We start from the raw sequence: 26,322 nt of genomic DNA, 5'->3' as shown, positions 1-26,322 counted from the left end.
TAGAAAAAGAGGAAGGCCAAAGAAGCGATGGATTGATTCCATAAAGGAAGCCACACACCTGAACTTACAAGATCTGAACAGGGTGGTTCACGACAGATGCTCTTGGAGGTTGCTGATTCATGGGGCTGCCATAAGTCATAATAGACTTGGGGGCACATAACAACAACAAAATTTAAGTGGGCCTACTCTAAGTAGGACTACAACCCCAGGGATTGAACCTGGAACCTTCTGCAAGCAAGTCAGATGCTTTAACACTGAAGTATGGTCCTTGGGTGCCCGAGACATGGACCTCAAAGACTTGAATGCAATGGTCCTGCTTTGAGCTTCCTGAAGGCAATTCTGAAGCAGAATTCTTGACCAGATGCATTCTCTGCCTGATCCAGTAGGGCTTTTTTTGTGTGTTCTTACAATGTTACACACATATCAAATTCAATGAACATAGAGTCACATGAAGCTGCCTTATACCTAGTTAGCCCAGTACATAGGAAAAAAAGGAAGCTCCCTTATACTGATTCAGGCCACCAGTCCATCTAGCTCAATATTGTCTACTCAGACTGACAACAGTTCTCCAGGAATTCAGGCAGGAGCTTTCCCCAGCCCTACCTGGAGACACAAGGGATTGAACCTGGAACCTTCTGCAGGCAAGACAGATGCTCCACCACCGAGCTATAAGAAGCTGAACGTTTACGTGGGCAGATGGGGATTAGCTGAGGGCAGACTGAGGTTGGTGGGGCACTGCTCCACTTACCCCTAGAGACCAGCCTCCACTGTGAACAACACTCTTGATGCCAGGGGCTGAATCTTAAGGACACAGAAATGTGCCTTACAGTGAATCAGACCGTTAATCCATCTAGTTTAGTATTATTATGTATGCTGACTGGCTGTGGCTGTCCAGGGTTTCACACAAAAGTGTCTCCCAGCCCTACCTAGAGATACCAGGGATTGACCCTTCTGAATGCAAAGCAAGTGCTCTACTCACTGAGTTATGCCCCTTCCCCATGAGGGCCAGAGTAGAAAATACTGGGATAGATAAACAGTCTGACCTGGTCCATCCTGGGATCTTTGCATGCAAAGCATGAACTGTACCACTGAGCTGCATGTATAGATGCCGCAAGATGTGCAACTCAGTGGTAGAGAACATGCTTCACACGCAAAAGGTCCCAGGATGAACTATTTGTTCATCTATATGAATGCAAAAAGTAATCTGAACACATGAAGCAACTTTCAGGCTCAATCAAGGATCTTTTCTCTTCCTCCCAGTATATAGTGCCTGCTAGTGACCAGCTTTTTCCTGAATCGGGTCTCGGGCTTGTTGAGAAAAACCACACAGACCTTCAAAAGAGCTTGGGAACTTTGGATTACGGAAGGAAGAGCTTTATTCAACAACAATTTATCATCTGCCTCTGTCTGGCCTCTTTGCCCCTCCCTTTTGAGGCTGCCCTTTATTTGGTACTCTAAAGAGCAGAGATGAATTGGAGCTGCTTAATTTAGCAGTGCTTCAGATCGGCTAGCTTCAGGAATACAAGTGGATGTATAACACTCTGCATAATGATTTATTAGGCTTCATGACAATTGTAGTGAAAAAATATCATGCCTGTCAATGGTCTTTTTTTCTTTTGAATGTTAACATTTTGAATGAGGGATTTCCCCCTCCCGACTTATAATGTAGCTGCCGTATGAGTTTGTCTTAGGATAATATTCACACAGCTACCTTCCCCCTCCCTGGATCAGATCATTGTTGCAGTTTCACACAGTCATCCAAAAAATATTTGAAGTTGTGTTCAGAATTGCAAGTATTGCTCCTTATTTATGACATTTGAACCCCTTCCTACCAGGGTCACGGATCAGGTATTCATTTTTATTTTTATCTAGCAAGATTTATATTTATATACGATTTAACAACTGTATGGGCTCATGTAAATACAAGTGCTGTGAATCTTCACTTTGAACTTCCCGTTGACCTGTAGTATGAAATTAATCTTACTGCTGAGTTAATTAGGTTTACATAATAGTATAAAATATTCATTAAAGAAAAAACAATCCTGTGAGGTAGGCTAAGCCAAGGCATAGAAGCAGCTTGTGGCATGGCTCAGAGCTGCCATGCTAGCTTTTCAGCAGGAGGATCACTGTTGCTTCCAGGGAGGGAGAGGGGGAGGGGCAAGATGGTGTCATATGCATCTCGATGACCTCCCCACAGCATCACCTCCCCTCTCTCTCCCGGTAAACAACAGCAAGCAACCAACCTGCCAGGAATGTACTTCTTCTGCATACAAGAGCAACTTGCCCAAAGGTTCATGGTGAACTTGAAACTTGAGAGGAGAGTTGGGGACCTCAACTTCACATATCTAAGCCTGATAGTCTAGCTGCTGCACCACATGACTCCTTGTGAACAATTCAGGCTCTGTAGCAAAAACATGGAGTGAAAATATCTTTTTTTTAAAAAAAAATCTGATACTAGGAAATATGTGAAATTTTAGGAAATGTGTTTGACAATTTCTGAACGTTATTCAATTCAATCAGTTCATTAAACTAGTCAAAGATAAGAGTTGTACATCTGATTGACTGATTGATTTTATTATGGTCAAAGACCAGTCCAGACGTATACATCTGTTCCCATACATAAATGAGATACCAGATCGACTAACTCTATATTGACACGCTGGGAAATGTGGCTACATTTGTGTCTTCATTGCTCTCAACAGGAGTTTAGCTGCAATTTGTCTAATATTCTTATTTGGATCAGAGAGAAGAAATGCACAGACAATCTTCCAGAATACAACAAAAGTAAGTAAAATAAACCACAACAAAAACTTATAAGCCAACCACAGCAACTGTCTTTTGCATTATACTCTAAAACAGCCTTCACCAACCTGATGCCCTCCAGATTACAACTCTCATCAGCCCCAGCTAGCGTGGCCTTTTTATTCTATTGTTGTATGAACACTTTAGGACATTTTTGTTTTGGTTGTTTGCCCTGGCACTCCCTTTGACTTTTAATTGATTTTGTCTGTTTGCATTTAATCTTGTTAAGTTGCTTTAAGACCTTTTTGTATCAAGCAACAAACACATGAAAATAACAATAATAATCCCTGACTGTTAGGCGGGGAAGGACCATAGCTCAGTGGCAGAGCATCTTGTTTCCATGTAGAAGGTTCCAAGTTCAAGCACAGTTTGGCAACCCCTGCTATATATGATGCTGGGTCTCAGAGCTTATCAAAATAGCTTTGGATGTTATGATCCTGTGACACCAACAGCCATGCCAGCACATGGGCAGCACTGCAGGCTTTCTGTGTGGGGACAGTAGCTGCTGTAGGGTGACTTTGTAAAGCTTTATACTTCCTGTTCCTGTAAGACCTTAACATTTGCTATTTAAAAGAGCCAGATACTGGTGACTCTGATGTGAATCTGCTCCAGGTTTTAGTCTGAACTTTCCAGGAGCTGTCCAAGGTGCTGAAATCTATACCCCAAATAGGTTCAGCACCTTGGACAGCTCCTTGAAAGTTCAGACTAAAAGTCAGAGTTAATTCACTGCCCCTTTGACATTGGAGCCACCAGTTTCCACTGTTTAAAAGATAAGGAGAGACTCCATTCGGTCACCCTCCTAACACGGTGTTAATCCTCATCTACTCAGTCATCTGAAGATCTGGCAGTAACCATCAAAAAGCATGAAATGGCCAGCACCCCCCCAACACATTATTTCCCATAACTTCTTGAATTGAGAGGTCTGATGTTTTGAAGGGGAAAAGCAGCTTACTTTTCCATTTTTCCCTTGAATTATTCCGTGGACAACAGGTGGCTACCTATTCAAACAAGAGGAATCAAGGGTAATAATTCATTTTAGCAGATAAGGGTTGAAAGGGATGTACAGCTTGGATATGTGGATAATAGGCAATCTCAGAGCAATAATAACATTTATCTCAAATATGCATATGGACAAAGTCTGCCAGAGCATGTATTCTGCTGAAGAGGCTTATTTAATTTAAGGAACCTGCACAAAGGTCAGATCTAATCTGAGTTTCATCACAACAGATTTCAGGTGATATCTCCTATATGTGAAGTGTAGCATTGCCTGGCAAACAGATTCAACTGTTGGGATAAGGGCTGTAGCTGAATGGGAGAGCACATGCTTTGCATGTAAATAAGTAAACAGACATTCCCAGGCTCAGTTCCTGCCATCTCCAGGTCTGGGGAAGACTCTTATCTGCAACCTGGAGAGCCCACTGCACATTGTAGACATTACTGACTGCTGTGGTGGCTGGTGCCTATTGTGACTGGTAGGGTGGAAGACCAACAGTAGGTGCCGTCCGAGCCAATCACAGGCAGCGCCATGTCTAGTTTTGTCCCCATCCTCCTCCCTGCTCAGTTCTACAAGAGCTGGCTGTAAGTAGGAAGGCAAGGAGGTGTGGATAGGCTCAGGGCAGACTGAGATTAGAGGGGCAGCACCCCACTTGCCCTAATGGACCAATCTCCACTGACTGAATGAGATCAACCAGTAGCATGACATGGCATGAGGCAGCTTGTTCCTCATATTTCCCAGGTTTGGCTACTGGATTAAATTAAATTAAACAAAGTTATTTACATTGGAAAAGCCTACTTTGGCATGTGTTGCCAAGGGTTAGGGAAACATATGAAATGGTGCCCAGTCATCCATCCAATGTAAAGATTCTGCGAGGTTAGAAAGTGTTAATATTTGGTGACCAGACCAGGGTTTTCCGCAAAACTCATTTCTTTCTAAAACAATCCTCTTAAGATGCTACATTGGGCTGTACCTGTTATAATATTGACATAAGTGAATTGGTATCACATCTGTTAAGTGGATCAGTTTCAGCAACTGTCTGGTCTTATATCAAAGCAGGTGCTGCGAATCTTCCCTTTGATCTTCCCTTTGACTTATCATACAAGATTAATCTTAATGCTTGTGTTAATTGGGAGGAATGGGGAAAAAGTCACATCAGAACAAAGAATGAACCCTAGTGAATCTTATTCAATAATTTAATAAATGCATGCAGTTATTTAATCAAGACTTGGAGAATCAATTTTGCTATCTTTGAAAGGTGCAAAACACATGATTATTCTCGTTTCCACTTGGTGGAGCCAAACTGGTGCTCTTGCCAGTGCATTTTCACTGTCAACCTCCCCTGTGCCTCTCCTTCCCCTCCCAGTAATCAACAGTGACCCCACCTGACAGGAAACTAGTATAGCAGCTCTCCCTCCCCCACCCAGCAAACTTCTTTTGGAAACTGAGTAACTGAGGGAGGAAGGATTCTGTGGCTCTTGTGGGTATCCCCTCTGGCTAAAGGCAAGGGAAGATCCAACCCACTTCCCCATGCTAGAGATAGAGACATAGGTTGACATTATAGTTCCAGGGTTTTAATTCTGTGTGTGTGTGGTGGGGAGGGGCGGTAGAGATGGACAAATCTGTCAGTTTCAGTTTCTCTTGGTTTCTCATTTTTCCAATCTAAAGTTCAGTTTTCCACAATTCCACATCAATTCATGTTTTTTAAAATCTCCTCATGAAAATTTGCCAGCATTTTAGTGTGCAATTCTCCTTATGTTCATTTTTGCAAGCAATTTTCCTTAATATAATGTATGTGTGTATGTTAATTTCACCAATATATGCATTTTTATGCACACTTCCCCCCTGATATACACGTTTTTTGATTGGAGAACTGCATTGCAGAATTCAGGGAAGGGTGAATTCTGAAGGATAGCTGTGTTTTTGTTTGTGTATGTCTTTTGGGGGAAAATGTGTGAATTTGGTAGGTTCACAAACCAAGCTGAGTTTCTCCCCTGCCCCTAGTGTGATTCTATGGACATTTTCTGTGGACATTGTCTAGGCTCAGTGCCTTTTCTTCCCAAGGAAACCACATGAAGATGTCACTTCTACATGAAATTATAATAGCAGAAGACTTAAAGCACAGGATTATGGAGAATATAATATGATCCAATTACTGTGCATTTAGGGTACAATATCACAATGCCAAAACAATTTCAGCTAAATGGTGGGCTGAGTGGTATCCATTGAATTATCATCTGGAAGCCATTACAGCCCGAATTAGAAAATGCCAAAAGGATTTTAATGTTCATTTATGATCTCCTCATTAGAATGCTATTAACATACAATTATTGTTTGAGGTTACAGTAACCTCTCCATTTTAATTCTCCTCTTTGGGATATGCGGTTCTAAGGCAAGTTCAGGACAAGCCTCTATTGCAGAAGCTACAGTTTTAAGTAATGCTGATGGCTAATTTTGGTGTTCTTGTGCCCCTCTTACGGAAATGGACTGCCTCCAAGTCGATCACGACTTATGGCTACCCTATTTTCATGGTAAGCGATATTCAGAGGGGGTTTACCTTTGGCTTCCTCTGAGGCTAGTCCTCCCCAGCTGGCTAGGGCCTGCTCAGCTTGCCACAGCTGCACAAGCCAGCCCCTTCCTTGTCAGCAACTGCCAGCTGGGGGGCAACTGGGCTCCTTGGGACTCTGCAGCTTGCCCACGGCTGCACAGGTGGCAGGGCACATCACCCCTGAGCCTCTCAGTGGCACACAGCTGGTATCGCACAGGGAGGAGGAGAGCCTGGCTGGGAGTCCAGAGTCTGTGAGTTCAAATCCCCGCTCATGTCTTCTGGTGTCAAAGGCCAACTAAAGAACACCCCACAGTGAGGGCTCAGGGGTTACATGCCCTGCCACCTGTGCAGCCGTGGGCAAGCTACATAGTCTCAAGGAGCCCAGTTGTCCCACAGCTGGCAGTTGTGGACAAGGAAGGGGCTGGCTTGTGCAGTTGTGGCAAGCTGAGCAGGCCCTAGCCAGCTGGGGAGGACTAGCCTCAGAGGGAGGCAATGGTAACCCTCCTCTGAATACCGCTTACCATGAAATCCCTATTCATAGGGTCGCCATAAGTCACAATTGACTTGAAGGCAGTCCATTTTTCCTTTTTTCAAGGCTCAAAACAGGAACACAGGGGGTGGCCCCAGAGCTCCCCATATTCATATATAAGACAGAGAGAAACGCAATACACATTGATAGGAGAGATAGATAATGCTTCAAGTGTGAGATCAGGACCTGAAATGATTTATGGTTATACAGAAGAGTGGCACCATAAATCATTTCAGGTCCTGATCTCATACTTGAAGCATTATCTATCTCTCCTATCAATGTGTATTGGGTTTCTCTCTGTCTTATATATGAATATGGAGAGCTCTGGGGTCACCTCCTATATTCCTGTTTTGAGCCTTAAATGCCACATCCTCTACCAGGAGGTGATGTTGGTGTGTTGAAATAACCCAGCTATTCTGCCTTCTTATGCCCAGCCCAGAGAGCAAGCAGTCAAGACTGGAGCTTTTCAAGATGGTGAAACTGATTCCAAAAATAGGTTCAGCACCTTATGCGGCTCCTTGAAAGTTTGCACTAAAACCCAGAGCGGATTCACTGCCCTCCTGACATCAGAGCCACCGGTCTCCACTGCCAGAGAGGTAGATGGTGTTCTGAATTTGCAGCCTGGACATTTCACTCGTCTGTGGCATCCAGTGGATGATTTGTGCATGTGAGTGAGCCACTGTAGAGCACTTGCCATAAATGGAAATTTCCTATTACCTGTTCTCAAGCCCAAAACAATACACATCAATGGAGATAGTTCACACACTTAGCTGAGAATCATGAAAAGACAAATAATCAAGTAAAGAACATGACCTTGTGAATCAGCTGTCTGTGTGTATTTAAGATGTTCAGGACCCATATTATTATTATTATTATTATTATTATTATTATTATTATTATTATTCCCCGCCCTTCACCCAAAAGTCCCAGAGCTGGTTATGACATAAAACACATAATTAAAAACAGTTAAAAACAACTTAAGCAACAACACAGGAAATAGGGTGGGTCCTAAAAATATACATGTCCGATGTCGAAGGCCAAGGTAAAGAGCTGTGTCTTCAGCATTTGCCAAAAGTTGTACAATAAAGTTGCCAGACACACCTCCCTGGAGAGGGAGCTCCACAGCTTAGGGGCTGTCACAGATAATGCCTTCTCCTGCACCCCCTTAACTTCTGAGGGTGGCGGAAATACCAAGATGGCCCCTATCTTCATGATGTCATCAAATAACTGGAACAAACTTGTGGGTTTTGGGGGGGGTGAACAGGGATGAAACACAAAAATATGGGCTGCAATCTTTGTTAACTGAACTAATAAATAAAGTAATCATATGGGTTTTACAGTGCAATCCTATACATATCAACTTGGACATTAGCCCATTGAGCCGAACAGGTCTTACTCCCTACCTGGATCATAGCTTTGTAGACTATAGAACTGCAGCCTTAAAGTCAATTAATTGACTGACAATAAGTTTGCACATGAAAATAAATAAGGTGGTCTTCAATGCCAGTCCTACCCGGAGCAGACCCAGTGAACTTAATGGACATGACCAGCTAAGGTTCATTTATTTCAATGGGTATACTCTGAGGAGGGCTTAGTTGAATGCAATCCATAATTCTGAAGGAAAAAGCATACTTTGGGTTGTATCCAACTAAATTCTATTCAGAGTAGACCCACTAAAATTCATGAACCTAAGTTGGTCATTCTCATTAACTTCAATGGGTCTACTCTGAGTAGGACTCTCAATGCAGCCCTTTGTTTTTAGTTTTAGTTGATGCACACTTTTAGTTGATATGCACATGAATCAAATCAAGCATCATCTTAAAAGCAATATTAACCCATTAGAGGGGATGTCTCTCTTAAGATGGCTCTTGCCATCTGCACTTTGTATTAAAAATTGGATATGTGTCCTGTTCTGTCCCCCACAAGGAGCCCATGGACCACAGTGCAGCGGGAAGAGATCCTAGCGGGCAACTTGATCTGATAAACTGGGCTGGAAGCTTTCATGTTCCCAGGGCCCAATCACTCCAACATTTGAATAGGGACACCTTTTCAGTGAATCAAAAACTTGTTTAGATCATTGATTCGTCTGAGTGATGTATTGGCTTAACATTGCCACCCTAGTTAAATGCCCTAATTGGCTGGTTCCCAAACTGTGGCCCATCGACCACCAGTAGTCTGTGAGCTTCATTTAGGTGGTCCATGGCTTGTCTATGGATTTGTAGTTGAAGACGGGAGATGGATATGCCTTATCACATTAAATATGTTGATTTTAATGGTATTGTAATTGCTTCTTTCATTCCTTGTACTGTATTTTATTGTATTACAATTTGAATACCATGGAACTCAAATCGGAATAAAATCAAACACAACATATAAGAAAGAAAAGAAGCAATTAAAATACAATTAAAAGCAATACAGCATCTAGCACAGCATATTGCAATTGCTACAGGAGGCAGAAAAATTATTACGCGGTCCACCAAAACCCTCAGCAATTTTCAAGTGGTTCATGGGGAAAAAGCCCAATGCCCTAGTTAAAAACTGCTCCACCCCTCAAGTAAAAAACCGAAGCAGAAAACAGTCAACATTCTGCATTTTTAAACGATCTTCTGCAGTGCCTTTATGAAGGCACAAAGCTGAGCATGTGATAGGATCCTAATTTTGGAATTTCTGCAGTGCTACCAGGAACAACATTCATTGCTCTAGCAACAACTAGTATACAGATGGATAAAATGCTGCTACAATGAGAATAACAAAACACACATATACCACCAAGCCTATTAGTAGTCAAGACTCCCTGGAAATATTTTGAAATGAAGCATTTGCTTTGCTGACACTGGTGGTTATGCAAACAGAAATTGCTGACAGAATGCCTTTATTCCATTCAGAAGTTGAAGACGGGTTCCTTGTGTCTTGATGGAGAAACTCTAATCTGAACTGCTCCACCCTGTTATGAATCATAGGCGATTCAGTACAGTAATTTTGCATCCTGTAATCTGTACTACTTGGAAGACAAGCATGTGACATGGTGTCGCCCTTTGATGTGGACGGGAACACAGCTAAAATTAAATTGGAACCAACTTTAAAAGAACAAAAACAATTCCTACAAGCTGATTCCAAATGTCCAAGTAATAAAATTGCTAGCACATTGGCTGTTAAAGCAATTCAGTGAGCATAAATAATAGAGTGAACTTAGATCAAACCAGACAAAGCATCTTACTTTATTTAACAACAACAACAACAATATGTTACATCAGGATGAGGTTTTGAAACAAAATTGGTAGTGCATTTAAATGTTTTCCCCCAAACATTCTTTCAAATCAGTATAAATTACTGTATGTGACATGCATCGTCTTGATCTTCAGCTGCCATGACAACAGCATACAGAGAAATGGATTTCCATAACAATCACGGGCAATGTTTAGCATCACTGCTAGTTTTTTTTTTTGACAGAAAGCTGCTAGCTCCCAGAAGCAAATAGCATCATTTTCTAGAGCATGAAAGGTGCTTTTGTTGTAATAATTGGAAGAAAATGTGCCCAAAAATGATTATAGAAGTGTGTGTGTGGGGGGGAGGGAAGATACAAGAAGAGCACCCCCAAAAGCTATTAAAATGCTACGAAGTACAAGGAAGAAGTTATTCCTCCTGTCAATGAATGCAGGATCTTGGATTATGCAAAGTTTGTGTGTGCACAAACATAGTTTCTATTTGAGAGTTTTGGAGGAACTGTTTCTGTACAGCTACTGTTCTCCCTGATTCAAATGGGAGTCCATTTAATGCTCAGTAACGTAAGACATAAACAAATGTGCTTAATTTCTTTTTAAATGTTTGGCAGGGTGGGTGGGTGGTGGTATATCTCTTCTTAAGGCTTTCTGGAGTCCATCTAGTGCTTCTTTTGAATGCTTTGGGAGCATCTCAACTCCTTTTCATACTAGGGTGGCCATGGGTTGTATTCAATGACGTCCTACTGAAATGAATGAACCTAAGTTAGTCATGTCTGTGAGTTTCAATGGGTCTACTCTGAGTAGGGCTGGCATTGAATACTGCCCCTTGTGGTGGTGGCTGGTGCAGACTGGGACTAGTAGGGAGAAAGGCTGACAATGGGCAGAGCCAGAGCCAAGAACAGACAGAGATAATTAACTCTACTTTTGTCCCCACCTTCCTCTCTGCTGACAATGACAACATTGAGACTAATGTGAAGGAAGCTGACCATCCGTGGTACCTCCAGACTGGATGTAAGTAAGAAGGCAGACAGGTGGGAGCTGGTTGAGGTTGGTGGGGCAGTGCCCCATGCACCTTAAAAGACAAGCTTCCACTAACCCCTTGCATCCTACTTCACAGAGGAAGTCTTCTGTATTCAGTAGTGCAGTAGCAAATTCAGAAGTGCCTTCAGGGTCCCTTCATGTTAGTCACAGCCATGGGCCCCTTTTTTGCTGCTGGGTTAAGAATGAGATCCTTTTTAGACCTTCTGCCACAACAACAGGCATCCCTAGGAGCCAATCAGTATGAAAGGGGAACGTGTTAGCTACTGAGAAGAGACTTCTCAGGGGCTGACTCACCTCCTTTCATTCTGATTGGATCCAATCAGCTGGAAAGGACAAGGAAGCATGTTAGAAGACTCTTCTCCATGGCTAACACACTCCCTTTTATGCTGAGTGGCTCATAGGATGTTGGAGACCTTGGGACCCTTCTCTGAAAAACGTAAGGGGTCCCAGACCCTGGACGACCACACCCCTGTCTATATTGAAAGGCTGCCAGAGGACAGTTCTCTGTTTGAAAGTCTATCCTCCAGTTAAAGTCTAGTTAAAAAGATGAAGAAACTTAAGATGGCCTTGTAGGCCCCTTCCAACTATTCTATGATTCTATGATTCTAAGAAGGGAGACCTGAAGAGTGCCCTTGAAGCTGCCCATCAACAGCAGCTGAAGAAGAGGCTGAGCAGGCACAAAGGAGACCCGGTCACAGCCTTCCCTGCTATGGTGAACTGCTTTGTATTTCTATTTAAATAAATGTAATTATTTCTAAACTTACATCTCTATATATTGGACATGCAAATTTTCATGCACACGTGTACCTTCCTTTTGAAGTGTTTCATATCCTCTGCTTTGGCCATGGCCACCCTACCCAATATTGTCTATTCTGATGGGCAGCTGTTCTCCAGGGCCCCATAATCTGCTACCTGAAGATTTTAAACTGGAGATGCTGTGGATTGAATCTCATTTCTTCTGCACGTAAAGAATACACATCACAGAGCTGTGGCCTCTCTAGCACACCCAGCCAGAAACAGTCTCACTAGCTCACTAGCCCAGTGTTGTGGCTTCAGGTTCCTGGTTCGAGATCCGGGAGAGTTTCAATGTCTACTCTTCATGAATTCAACCCAAAAATGATCATCAGCAGTGCTTCTGAATATGTCAGCTGCTTCTTTGGAAATGGAATCTTTCAGAAGAATGGCAGAGGTGTTGTTGCCTGTGGTATGCATCCCTGTTTCACAGTTGTCTCAAAAGAGTTCTGCAGGTTTCTGTAGTGATTAAAAAAGAGAAGAATGCAGGGGAGGTTGGTCCATTAGGGCAAGTGGGGCGCTGCCCCACCTACCTCAGTCTACCCTCTGCCAGCCCCCACCTGCCTGCCTTCTTACTTACAACCAGTCCAGGAACTGGCAGCACTGGCTGGCAGCTTCCTCCTCCGCAGTCTCAAGGTTGCCCTTGTGGAACTCATCAGGGAGGAGAAGGAAGGTGATAAAACTAGAATTAGTTGTCTCTATCCCTCATTGGCTCTGGCTGCACCGACTGTTGGGCTCCTTGCCTTCCGCCCCCGCAAGTCCCAATGTGCACCAGCCACCAATGGAAGAATGTGTATCCTATGGGCCTTAAAGCTTCTTTGATGCTCTCTTCAACTCTCTCATAAGTAAGTCTGCTCTCAAACTGGAGACCTCTGGGGTTTTTTTTCTTGCTACCCTGGGTACAAAACAAGGCTGCAGAAGTCATTGGAAAGGGACCCTGGGTGAAACTTTCAATCTGATCTAATTGGAAGATTGTTTTAGAGTCTGTTCCACCATCAAACAGCTCATGCCATCAGGAAGTGCTTCCTAAAGTTTAGTCTTCATTGGGTTTTTTTGAGGATGGGGGGAGAAATTCAATTGAGTTCACATTTTAAACAGAATCAGTCAAATTTGCACTTGCCAAACCAAAATGAGAATCAAAACAGAGCCATCCTTTGAAATCCACACTTATTCGAATTTTGTGATGCAGTTCTCCAGTGTTTACAAAAATGCATTATATTAGAAGGCAATGTGCATAAAAAAGAATATATTGGTGAAAATACCACAACATGCATTATATTAGGAGAATTTGTGTGCAAAAATGTGTACATTAGTTAAAACTGCCAGAAAAAAAGTTTATTTATTTATTTATTTATTAAACTTGTATACTGCCCCATAGCCGAAGCTCTCTGGGCGGTTTACAATAACTAAAAACGAATACAATTTAAGATACATCTTTTAAAAAACAATTTAAAACACAATTTAAAAATTTAAAACAATATAGAACACATGCTAAAATGCCTGGGAGAAGAGGAAAGTCTTGACCTGGCACCAAAAAGATAACAGCGTTGGCGCCAAGCGCACCTCATCAGGAAGATCATTCCATATTTGGGGGCCACCACTGAGAAGGCCCTCTCCCTTATTAGGAGAAATCAGCACTTTAGAAACATGCTAAAGAATTTTCATGTGATTTTTTAAAATTGCAAATTGCTGCAGAAATGTGAACTGAATTTAAGATTGGAAAAATAAGAAATGGAAACTGACAGATCCTTCTATCCCTAGTTTTCTTGTAATCTGCACCCACTGGTTCGGATCCTACCCTCTGGTACAACACAAAGCCAATTTGCCCTATTGTCTATGTGGCAGCCCTTTAAATATTTGAAGATGGCTATCAAATCACATTTTAATTATCTCTTTTTTCCAACCTACCACATTAAAAAATCTTACCACATAACAGTGGTAAAAGGCACCCCCCCCAAAATAACCAGAACCACATTTGGATTTATTTATTCATTTATTAAAGGATTTATTCCCAGCCTTTCAGGATAAGCACAATCTTGTGCTACATTGCATGCATTCAGGTCCCCACTAAAACAAATGCGCACACTAATGAAGGAATATGTGCTGAACTGAGGCAATAATGTATAGAGAAAAATACTCTCCAGATATACTGCTAAGGTTGGTCTGGAACTTCAGCCTCATTTGAGCCAAAATCACTCACCCCTCACTAACTTTTATGAAGTAAACTAGAATGATATAAAACCTCCCATGATAATATTATGGTATTTCAACACAACAGACATGTTTCCCGGTAAGTGATGTTCCAGACTCATTTTCCATTTCAGAACAAAAAGCAAATGCATGTACCTTTTCTTTTTTTAAAAAAGCACTTTTTAAAAACGTAATTTAAACCATAGCCAGACACTTAAAATAGCATTTCAAGAGAACTGTCAGCCATAACGAAAGGAGAAAGTGAACTTTTAACATTCCTGGCTGGAGCCTTTTTATACTACAAGCATTCAAAAGGCAGAAAAGTAGAAATTACAGAGGGCTGCTTTTTTTTTTTTTTTGAAAGAGTAAGAAAAGAGCAAATTCCCAACCCGGAGGTATTTAACTGAGACTAGTGTGGAGTAGTGGTTAAGGTGTTGGACTATGACCTGGGAGACCAGAGTCTGAATCCCCACACAGCCATGAAGCTCACTGGGTGACCTTGGGCCAGTCACTGCCTCTTAGCCTCAGAGGAAGGCAATGGTAAACCCCCTCTGAATACTGCTTACCATGAAAACCCTATTCATAGGGTTGCCGTAAGTAGGAATCAACTTGAAGGCAGTACATTTACATTTAAAGACAAGCTAGATTAGGGATTGAGAGCTTGCAGCCCTTCAGATGTTAACCACTACACCACACTGGCTCTCCTAGAATTAGGACAGTAGCTCTAAATATTGGACTACAACCTGGGAGACCAGGGTTCAAATCCCCACATAGCCATGAAGCTCACTGGGTGACCTTGGGCCAGTCACTCCCTCTCAGCTTCATGAAAACCCTATTCATAGGGTCGCCATATTGTTTTGGAAAATGTGAATTTGTCAAATTTGTCTTAATTGAATTTCTCCTCCATCCCTAGCCTCAGTCAACATGGCCAATGGTTAGAGATGTTAGAAATTATAGCCCATCAATATATGGAGGGCCACGGGTTTCCTATTCCTGTGCTAGATGTTAGATTGTTAACAGTCTCTTTGTAGGGAAGGGTCAAGTGCCATGTATACAGTAGTGTAGTGGCAAATTCAGAAGTGCAGGGTCCCTTCATGTTAGTCACAGCCATATCTCCCCCATTTTTTCCTGCTGGGTTGAGAATGAGATCCTTGTTAATGTCTTCTCCCCAAAAACGGGATATCCCTAGGAGCCAATAAGCGTGAAAGGGGACAGTGTTAGCTGCTGAGAAGAGTCTTCTCACTTCTTTTCACTCTGATGGGCTTCAATCAGCAAGAAAATACAAGGAAGCATGTTAGAGGACTCTTCTTAGTGGCTCACACACTCCCCTTTCATGCTGATTGTCTTGTAGGATGCTGGAGACATAGGGACCCTGCTGGGACCCTGCTCCCCCAAAAGTAAGGGGTCTACCCCCCGAGACCCTGGATAACTACACCCCTGCATGTAGAGTACATTGATCAGACTGCACCATACACTCATTGATTGGACTGTACCATGTACTCACTGACAGGACTGTACCATGCACTCATCTGTTTCTGTTTGTAAGGCAAAGCTCCTATTGTTCTGGTCTTGATCCCTGGCAAACCGCTGTCCCTGCTACATCCCTGCTTGTATTTTATTTCATTTTATTTCCCCAAGATTTCCAGTGCTTCTTTCAAAGTGGCTTACAAAAGATTTTAAAAGACAAGAGTGAAACAGAATTAGATATAAAGGGTTGTATCCCAATGCTAATTCTACTCTGAGTACACCCATTGAAATGAATATTATTTATTTAAAATATTTATAAATTTATAATTTTATATCCCACCATAACTCCCAGAAGGAGCCCAGGGAGGCAAACAAATGATAAAATACTAAAAACATCTTTAAAACATCTTTAAAGCAAAACATCTTAAAAAAACCTTAAAAACAAAATATACTAGACATGACTAAGGCTACAATCCAATACATGTCTACTCAAAGTAAGCTCTATTGGGTTCAGTGGTACTTAATCCCAGGTAAGTGTGTGTTGGATTGCAGCCTAAGTTAGTTACATCAACAGGTCTACTCTGAGAAGACGTTAGTTGTTTACAAGCCAAAATATGGCAGATGTAAAAACACAGCTGAAATAAAAACAGCATTTAAAATAATTTTGTAACGGCACAAAAATCAGTCCTGAATTTGGCTGAAGAAGAGTTTTCGTAGGAGGCATTCTCTGCTTCTCCCCAAATGTGCTGATTAGCCCAGTGGCTGCTGGAACAGCAGTTTTTCCCTAAGGCTCTTGCAACAGCAGTAGTAAAACCCCTTCTCCAATCAGCTACTGGGGTTTACTTATCAATATGCTGCTCACTGGTGAGCAAAGCCCACTGGAGATAGGAGATGGAGTCTTCCCAGGGCTGCTGCAAGTTACATGCACTTAGTCTTAAGTACATGTAACTGAAGGTGCATCTTGTAATGAGTCTGGGTGCAAAGGCAGACTCGTGAAGGGGGTGCCAACCTTTTTAGGCCTGTGGGCACATTTGGATTTTTGAACGAGCACTGTGGGCGCCTCCTCCTCCTCTAACTACTTCCTGTAGAATTAATCTGAGACTTGAAAAGTACATAGAGCTGAAAGATGAAGTAGGAAAGAGAGTCTCTTCCACCTTTCTCCTTTAGTTTTATGTAATTTTCCAGGGAGAAAAAGTTAATCACTCTCACCACCTCATGACCAAAACGGCAATGCTGGGGGGGGGGGAGAGGAGCAGAGGCTTTGTGGGCACCAAGTGAAGACTTCAAGGGTACCACTATGCCAGCAGACACCATGCTGGAGACTCTAGGACTAGAGAAATGAGGAATGGCTTGAAACAACTTGAATCTCAGAATCTGAAATATCAACTTGTGCAACAACTTCTAGGCCTTTGGAGCGGACTGGATCATGTGACCTGTGGGCAAGTCCTCAAATTACCACCTTCTTAATTTATAATCTCTATTATTACATCTTTATCCTAATTTTATGAATTTACAACTGAAACATACAGGTTGAAGCTGTTGATTAAAATGTGTTACTGTTATCCATAGAAAAAAAGTTATCATTACCAATTAATTACATTGTACATATTAACTTGTCTCTTTTTCTGTTTGTTTTATATCATCCTAGTAGAACACCGCTTACTGCTATACTACTCTGAACACACCCGATCTTGTCTGGTCTCAGAAGATAAGCAGGGTCAGGCCTGGTTAGTACTTGGATGGGAGACCGCCTGGGAATACTGGGTGTGGTAGGCTTAGAGGAGGGCAATGGTAAACCACCTCTGAATACCTCTTACCATGAAAACCCTATGAATATATCCAAAGAAGATTCATAGAGTTGCCATAAGTCATAATCTACTTGAAGGTATATAACAACAAAGTATAACACCTCAGTATTTGTTTATCATGAGTGGGCCCTGCTGCTGTTACACATCATACATGAGGAAGGGGTACAACTTAGGCCCTACGTTAATTAAAGAAACTAAGTTAGTCATATCGATTATATTCAATGGGGTTACTCTGAGTAGGATTAGCTCTGGATACAACCCCAAAAGTTGAAAGAACAAAATCTTTGGGCTATAGAATGGCATGTGCGTTGGTAAGTGGGTAGGTTGGTTTATACAGTTCCCAGGTAACCCAGCTAGGCGTCCATGTGTCTTACTTTGCAGATGGATAGTCCTCTGTTTAGAGGACTGTTAGAAGACACCCCTCTATTTGAAAGCTTGTCCAGTCAAAAGCCTAGGCATGACACAGTTAAAGCATTATGATACCACTTGAACAGCCAAGGCTTCCTCCAAAGAATCCTGGGAATTGTAGTTTGTTAAGGGTGCTGAGAGTTGTTAGGAGACCCACAACAAAGGCAGTGGCAAAAAAGGTTAGTAAGTGGTGAGTGGGTGCATGTAGGGGTTCACTGAGTAGATCAGAGATCCTTTCTGCATCCCACCACAAAGGTGCCCCAGGGTTTCAGAACAAGAAGTGATAACAACACATTTTCAATTAACAATAGTCACAGAAATAGTCCTGAATACCCTGAAAGTAAGATTTTGTAAGTAAGACCCTCCGTGGCGCAGAGTGGTAAGCAGCAGTAATGCAGCCGAAAGCTCTGCTCATGGCCGGAGTTCGATTCCAACGGAAGGAGGAAGTCGAATCTCCGGTAAAAGGGGTCGAGGTCCACTCAGCCTTCCATTCATTCGTGGTCGGTAAAATGAGTGCCTGGCATATGCTGGGGGGTAAAGAAAGGCTGGGGAAGGAACTGGCAATCCCACCCTATATATACGGTCTGCCTAGTAAAAGTCACAAGATGTCACCCTAAGAGTCGGAAACAACTCGCACTACAAGTGCAGGGACACCTTTACCTTTACCTTTTTTAAGATTTTGTTGTGAAGCTTTCCCCCATGGTGTTTACACAGCATTAACTGTGGCATTATTATAGCAAGCATGCCTGGGGAGGATCACCCAGCGAGATGTTTCCTCTATTTCACATTCGCTAACAAAGCCAGCATGACTTGGTTAAATTATTACAGTACATGCTCATTTTGCCAAGTGTTTAATCTTATCACAATGTAATTTGCCTTCATCTACACATACACACACACACACACACAGAGGGAGAGAGAGAGAGAGGACAATCAGAAAGTGAAGTTACAGCATTTTTGTCATGAGTAATGCTTGCTATTAGAATGCTCAAGGCAGGGTGAACAATGCGAACATCTTATAACATCACTTTCTTTTAGAGCTGAGCAAAGAATGGCCTCTCCCTCTCTCCCAAATTCTCCATGTTCTTTGTGGGTGGTGACTTGGGGGAGGTGATTTCAATGAAGATTCTGGGGAGGTGGGATTCCCAGAAAACTCTCTTCTGAGAAATTTTGGCTCACTTAATATTAATTGAGACTCTACTCTTAGTTCATATTGGTAGATGAAGAAAGCCATGGGATAAGAAGAAAAATGAGAAGGGGCACATCAACACTATACTTTTAAAGCACATGGCTTCCCCCAAAGAATCCTGGGAATTATACTTTGCCAACCTACAGTTCCCAGGATTCTTTGGGAAAAGCCATGTGCTTTTAATGTGCTTAAATGTATGGTGTGGGTGCAGAGCTTGGAAAAGTTACTTTTTTGAACTACAACTCCCATCAGCCCAATCCAGTGCCAATGCTGGCTGGGGCTGATGGGAGTTGTAGTTCAAAAAAGTAACTTTTCCAAGCTCTGTGTGGGTGTGACCAAAGAGTAAAGGCCAAATCCATTGAGTTGCATCCAACTAAGTATCAATCAGAGGAGACCCATGAAATGAATGGATTTACATTAATCACGTCCATAAATTTCAACAGGTCTGCTTGGAGTATGACTAGGTTTGGATACAATTTATTGCTGCTTTCAACAACAGAACATACAATGGGATGGATCCACAGTTGCACTCAGAATGTTCTACCTTAGATATGAGTGGAGACATTTGGTGGGTCATTCCACCAAATATTCTCCTGGGGGACCTAGGATTCTCCAAAGGCTTGGGCAGAACCTTCCTGCAGAAAATGATCCAACAATATTGCTTACTGAGAAATTTCAGCTCAACCCTGCTTTCTTTATACAATGTGTGGGGAACCTTTGGCCCTCCAGATGTTGCTGAACTATAACTCCCATAATTCTTGGTCATTGGCCATGCTTGCTGGGGCTGATGGGAGATGTGGTTCAGCAACATCTGGTGGGCCAAAGGCTCCCCACAGCTGCTTTACATGATGTGCCACCTGTGCTGTTAAGGCGACCACTTAAACTTTGCCAAAAATGAAGAAGAAGAGGAGGAGGAGGAGGAGGAAAGTGTAAATGATTAAACAAAGAAGAGAATAAAGAGGAAATAGAATTCCATAATGTTTGCATATGCTAATTTATAATTAAGAAATAATTATTATAATTTAAATAGAAATTCAATAAATTTCACGGTAGTGGGGAAGGCAGTAACAAGCGACCTGTGTGCTTACCTGCTCAGTTCTGATGGGTGATGGGCAGTTTCAAGGACCCTGCTGCTCTCCCATCTGATTATTTTTTATCTTTCAACTGGACTTGGACCAGAGAACCCTTCAAATAGATGACCATCCTTTGTAAAGTTGGACACACGGCTACCCTATATGCAGTTCCAGAACAGACTATCTGATAGATTTATCTACTCCCACATGAACATGCCCTTGTATTAAAGTGACCAGAGGACCTGCTCTGGGTGTCCACATCTTTTTGAGGTGACGAGGGTGGTGACTGGAGGCTGGGCCTTGTCAATGTTAGTGCCCTATTCTTCCCAGAGAAGTGGGCCTATCTATCTATCTATCTATCTATCTATCTATCTATCTATCTATCTATCTATCTATCTATCTATCTATCTATCTATCTATCTATCTATCTATCTATCTATCTATCTATTGTATTTGTATACCGCCCCATAGCCGAAGCTCTCTGAGCAGTTTACAGTAACTAAAAACATTAAAAACAAATATACAAATTTAAAACACATCTGTTAAAGACAATTTAAAACACAATTTAAAAAATTTAAAACAATTTTAAAACACATGCTAAAATGCCTGGGAGAAGAGGAAAGTCTTGACCTGGCGCCGAAAAGATAACAGTGATGGCGCCTGGCGCACCTCGTAAGAATATTGCTAAGTATTTTATCCATTCAACACCAAGAAAAGGCCTTTTAAAAGACCCAGGCCTATCACCTGCTTTTAGTGGAAATCACTCCCCTTAGTAGTATGTGGCTTAATTTACTTTTATATTGTGATCCCTGATATTTTTATTTTAAAAAAAACAACAACAACACTATAAGACTTCTTAGCCTGGCAACGGAGGCTAGCCCAATAGAGCAAATGAGGCACTCCAACCTCTTATGTGCCCACAGGCAGTCTCCACTTGCCTGCCCTCTTACCTCCAATCAGTCCAGGGTTTGGCCTGCCTGTCAGCTTCCTCCTCCTCCTTAGTCTCAGGATGGGGACAAAAGTAGAATGAGTTGGCTCTGCCTCTCATTGGCTCTGGCTCCACCTACTGTTGGGCACCCTGCTTTCTGCCCCACCAGTCCCAAAGGGCACCAGCCACCACTGCTCCTAGGAACACAACCAAGCTTAAGGTTGGGATATTACTTTTCAGAAATAAATAACACTGCCCTGGAGCTGCTCTCCTATCATGCTGAGCCCCCAAATCTCCTCTTTTTTTATGGGCTTCAGTTTGTTTGGTATAAATCCAGGGTAACTTTTATTGCAAAGATGAGAGAGTGGGAGAGGGAGAATTTGGCCCCATTTTCTATTGGCATTTTCCACTCCAGCAGGCTTAATTAAATCCAAGAAAGATAGAGAAGAGGTCTGCCTCTCTCACTGTCATGGGAACTAAACCTTTTGTGATTGGTTATGCTTACAGCATGGCAAGTTCTTTTTTTTTAACAGCAGCAGCAGCAGCAAGCATTACTATAGAAACTGCCCTTAAAAAACAGCCAAATGAGAGAGAGAGAGAGAGAGAGAGACTGTATTTCTCGGAATGTCATGGCTGGCTTTTATGTGGGAAGAAATGACAGGGCCAATGTTGTGATGGTAGTGCATTGCTAAATTCCTCAAACACATTTTGCCAGGTTCCAAACATTCAAAAATAATTGGCTTCTCGCTTTTCCTATGAAAGCAAAAGAAGTGAAAGAGAGCTTATTGCACCAGTGGCCCCTATTTATCTCCAGGCTCAAGCAAATCTTGTAGAAAATGTGTACGTCTTAACCGAGCCTGGCTGTGTGGGTCACGGTGAGAAATTGGAATTGTTTCCTGCAGCTTGAGAAGAGTGTTTTCTGCCCCAAGATGTCAAAAATCACACAGGAAATGTTGGCACCAAACATTCTGACTTTTTATCGCATGTTGCAGTTTTCAAAAATCTATCATCGGAGATGAGGAGGCTTATTCATTTTGTTGGGACAAGACAACTTGTCCAAATCCATCTTCAGCATTTCAGCTTTCAGTCATCTCAAGGATCCATGCTGAAACATACCATGATGGCCTATCCAAGATGGACAGTCTTGGTTTCTGTCAGTTCCTCATTTTTCTAATATTAACTTCAGTGTACCTCACCTATGCATCAGTTATATATATTCTTCCAACATACACATTTTTAACATAATGGTGTTTATTCCCTCCCATTTATGAATCGCTTCCTATAAAATGTCTCAAAGCAATATCACAGTAAAAACATCAAAAATAAAAATAATTCTATTTAACATTAGTCCTGACTTTATTCAGAACAATGCATACACACACACACAGAGGCAGCATGCTTCTGAAAACCAGTTGCCGGAAGCCTCAGGAGGGGAGAGTGTTCTTGCACTCGGGTCCTGCTTGCGGGCTTCCCTCAGGCACCTGGTTGGCCACTGTGAGAACAGCATGCTGGACTAGAAGGGCCGCTGGCCTGATCCAGCAGGCTGTTCTTATGTTCTTATGTTATGTTCACATGCATACATGCTGCCTTGGGTGTGTGAAGAGCAACAAGTGACTGATTTTTAGAAAGAAAGAGAGAATGAATTGTCCAGATACATTTTATAAGAGTTGGGCATAGGGGCGCAAAGGGGAAAGCATGAAGAAGAGAAGCTAATTCACACATGTCTGGGAACAAATGTTTGCTGATATATAATATCTAGATTCACCACACAGTTGCCAGAATCTATAGTTCCAGTCTTCTTCTTTGCAGCTTGTAAAATTCGAAAATGTTATTCTTCCAGCACTTCTGCCTCTGAGAAGTGTCTTAAACAATTTTGTAAGTAAGTATTTTTATGTAACTGATAGCTCTGGTAGACAGAGTCCTCGCTGGGGACATTAAAAGAGGTGGCAGAGGTAAAAATAAAAATGTTTCTTCAATATCAGATTCTGTGGAAGTACATTGCAGTCTGTAGACATAAGTAATTTTCCCCTGGCTGTCCTGTTTCATAATGATGGAGATTTTTCTGTCTGAAAGGGTATGAATTTTAAATCTAGTTGGGAGGGGGCATAGTGATAAGGATAATAAAAAAGCACAATGCTTCTTGAAATTGCCAACTTTTCTGCTCTTTGTATAGACAAGCTTGGGACTTGTATTCCACCCCCCTTCACCCAGCTTCATATAAACCTAATCTTTTTTATTAATTAAAATGCTTTGTACGATTTAGGCTGGATACAAAGCTTTATTTACTTGGGCTGCAATCCAATACATGTCTACTCAGAAGTAAGCTCCATTGGGTTCAATGGGATTTACTCCCAGGTCAGTGTGTATTGGATTGCAGCCTTGCTTGCTTACATTGTATTGAACTAAATCCTACTCCGAGTAGAACCATTGAAATTAATGAACCTTAGTTGGTCATGTTCATTAACTTCAATAGGTCTGAGTAGGAATACCCTTACTTACAGCATTTGTATACCACCTCATAAGATAAATTCTCTGGGCACCTTGCAATAAATAAGTAAACAAATAAAATTTAAATATAAAATAAGACCTAAAATCAACAGTTACATAAACCCAATAAAAACTCACCTCATCCCACAGGGTGGTATTCAATCCTAGTTTCATTCAGAGTACACCCATTGAAGTTAATGGATATGACCAACTTGGTTTCCTTACTCTAAGTAGGACTTAGTTGAATATAACTGACAGATCTAAAAATGGAGAGGCTCAGGCTACATAAGTTATTTAAAAGGCATGGGTGAACTGAAAGTGCATCACCTGGTGCCAAAAAACCCTAAAAATGGTGCCAGGTGAGACTCCCTGGAAGGCTGCTCTAAAATGGAGGTGCCACTACTGAAAAGGTTCTACTGCCAGTGAATTCCATTTTGGAAACACCAAATTTGCTTGCTTTAAAAAGGTTTACTTTGGGCAGCTAACTGTCATGTATTGTTGAAATGCCCTTCTAGCTCAATTTAAACATGGCTGCAGCTGGGCTGTAACATCAACCTATGAAGATGTTTTATATTGAGTTCAATACTAGTCTAGTATTGTCTATGTCAGGAATGAGGAACCTGTGGCTTCCAGGTGTTGTTGGACTAAAGCTCCCATAATTCATTATCTTTGGCCATGCTGGCTGGGGAGAATGGGAGACTAACAGCATCTGGAGGTCTGCACCAGGTTCCCCATCCTTGGCCTATGCTGATGGGCAGCAGCTGTCCAAGTTTTCAAGCAGACAGAGTCCCCCCCAACCCTTCTACTTTTGTAGCAGAGATACCAGGGACTGGGCCCTCTGGCATTCTACCACTAAACTATCTTTTGGCTTCCTTCCACAAGAATCATCAACCACCCCATCTTTATACAGCACCTTGGACAGCAACAAAGCTCCCATCTAGCCAACAACAGTCAGACTTACTAAGGCAGCAACCCTGTACCTGGAAGGAAGCCCCATTTAGGTCAGTGGAACTCACTTCTGAGCATATATGTATGGGAGTGCACAGTTGTTTGCTAACTTCAGTTAAATGTCATGCCTAAGGCTTCCATTTCCGCTGGGCAAATTGCTCTTCAAACCAAGTCCTGATTTAAACCAAGTCCTGATTTAAACGTATACACATACGTTTTTGTGTATAAAACAAGCAACTTATATATGGAAGGGCTTGATCATGATTCTGTGTAGCTGCCTTCTGGGGCTGCATTCAATTATTATCTGAAGCTTTTGTGTGCCAGAGATCCGTGGTACAGGAATATACTGCAGTGGCTTGCTAATTCTGCATGTGTAAATGCGGCACAAACCAGTTAAGACATGGCACTAGCCACATAGAAATACCCTCAGTGGAAGGGTTCTTCATTTCTTTTTTGCATTGCCACCATCACTGATCTCATATTCAAATGCAATTTACAGCATCATGGGGGGGGAGGGGAGAGACTTAATGCCAAACTATACATGTGACATTAAACATAAGAAGGGATAGACAAATCTGTCCATTTTGGCTTCTTACGTTCAGTTCTCCATATTTCGATGTCCATTTGTGTTTTTTTAAAAAAATCCTCATGAAAATGAATCAGCATTTAAGTGCAATTTTCTCATGCTATAGCCATTTTTGTATGCAGTTTTGCCTAATATACTCAGTTTTGCAAGGCAGTTTTCCTTTATATTGTGCCTTTTTTGTATGTTATATGGATTTTTATGGACATGTCCGCCAGTATATGTATTTTTGTACACATCACTGGACTGGAGAATTGCAGTGCAAAATTTGGAGAAGTGTGAATTTCCAAAGATGGCTGAGTTTTGGTTTGCATATTGTTTGAGAACATGTGAATTAAGGAAGTTCATGTTGAAATGCAATCTGAAATGAATTTCTCCCCCATCCTTAATAAGAAAACCAGAAACCTTTGGGACACCTCTAATGGACATTTCATAAGTGAGATGACACCTCACTGAAATGACACCTCAATAAACTTTCTATGTAACTGCTAACTCTCTGTGGAGTCCCTTTGTAGATCTGTCAGATAGCCAAGGAAGTTACTTTCCAGTAGACACTCTTTCTCTAACACCCTTACAAATTAGCTCTTGAAGACACAGAATATATTGCCCTGTGTCTCAGAATGCATATGATAGCTTATAACTTCCTTCCCTAACCTGGTGCCCTCCAGACTACAATGCCCATCAGGCCCAGCCAGCATGGCCAATGGTCAGAGCTTATAGGAACTGGAATCCCAAACATCTGGAGAGCACCAGATCGGGGAAAGCTGGCCCACAATAACTAAGTTGTAGATTATGTTGAAACTTAGGCTGGAATCACTGGAAGTGAAAGAAATAAAAACTACCTCTGCTTGCCACAGATTAATCTCAGGGCCAGCTAAAGATGCTTTACTGCCTGAGGTGAAGGACAAGATGCCACACTCCCCAGTTCCAACATATAGAAGCCAACCAGACTGGCTTCTTTCAACACTGGTGATGGGGCAACATTCTCTATTCTACATGAGGGTAGAGCAGGGGTGGTTCTAAAGGGCGGCCAGGTGGGTCACTGGCCCGAGGGCCCCTGGAGCTACAGTAGCCCCTGAGGGGCCCCTCTGCTCCCCTTCCGCCCCACCTACCTGTCTCCTGCCTTTTAGCATTGCCCTTAATGAAGATGGCGGCTGAGGTTTCCCTAAGGTGCTGAAGCCCCTGCCGCCATCTTGGTTGATGGCAGAGATGCACGCATGTAGCACGCATGCATGCCATCAACCAAGATGGCAGAGGAGGCTTCATTCCCTTAGGGAAACCATGTCCGCCATCTTTGTTAATAGCAATGCTAAA

General features: G+C 42.1%; 1 protein-coding gene and 1 pseudogene across 10 annotated transcripts in view; both read left to right on the top strand.

Annotated features, from left to right (window-relative positions):
- AKTIP (AKT interacting protein) overlaps positions 1 to 26,322 on the top strand; it is a 396,007-nt gene that overhangs the window by 199,511 nt on the left and 170,174 nt on the right. The window lies entirely within an intron of this gene.
- Positions 17,242 to 17,360, top strand: LOC133369491 (5S ribosomal RNA; annotated as a pseudogene).

Source organism: Rhineura floridana, chromosome 13 (assembly GCF_030035675.1).
Source record: "Rhineura floridana isolate rRhiFlo1 chromosome 13, rRhiFlo1.hap2, whole genome shotgun sequence".
Classification (NCBI taxonomy): Eukaryota; Metazoa; Chordata; class Lepidosauria; order Squamata; family Rhineuridae; genus Rhineura; species Rhineura floridana.
The sequence above is the reverse complement of the archived record's forward strand: the minus strand, read 5'-3'. Positions and strand labels throughout refer to the sequence as shown.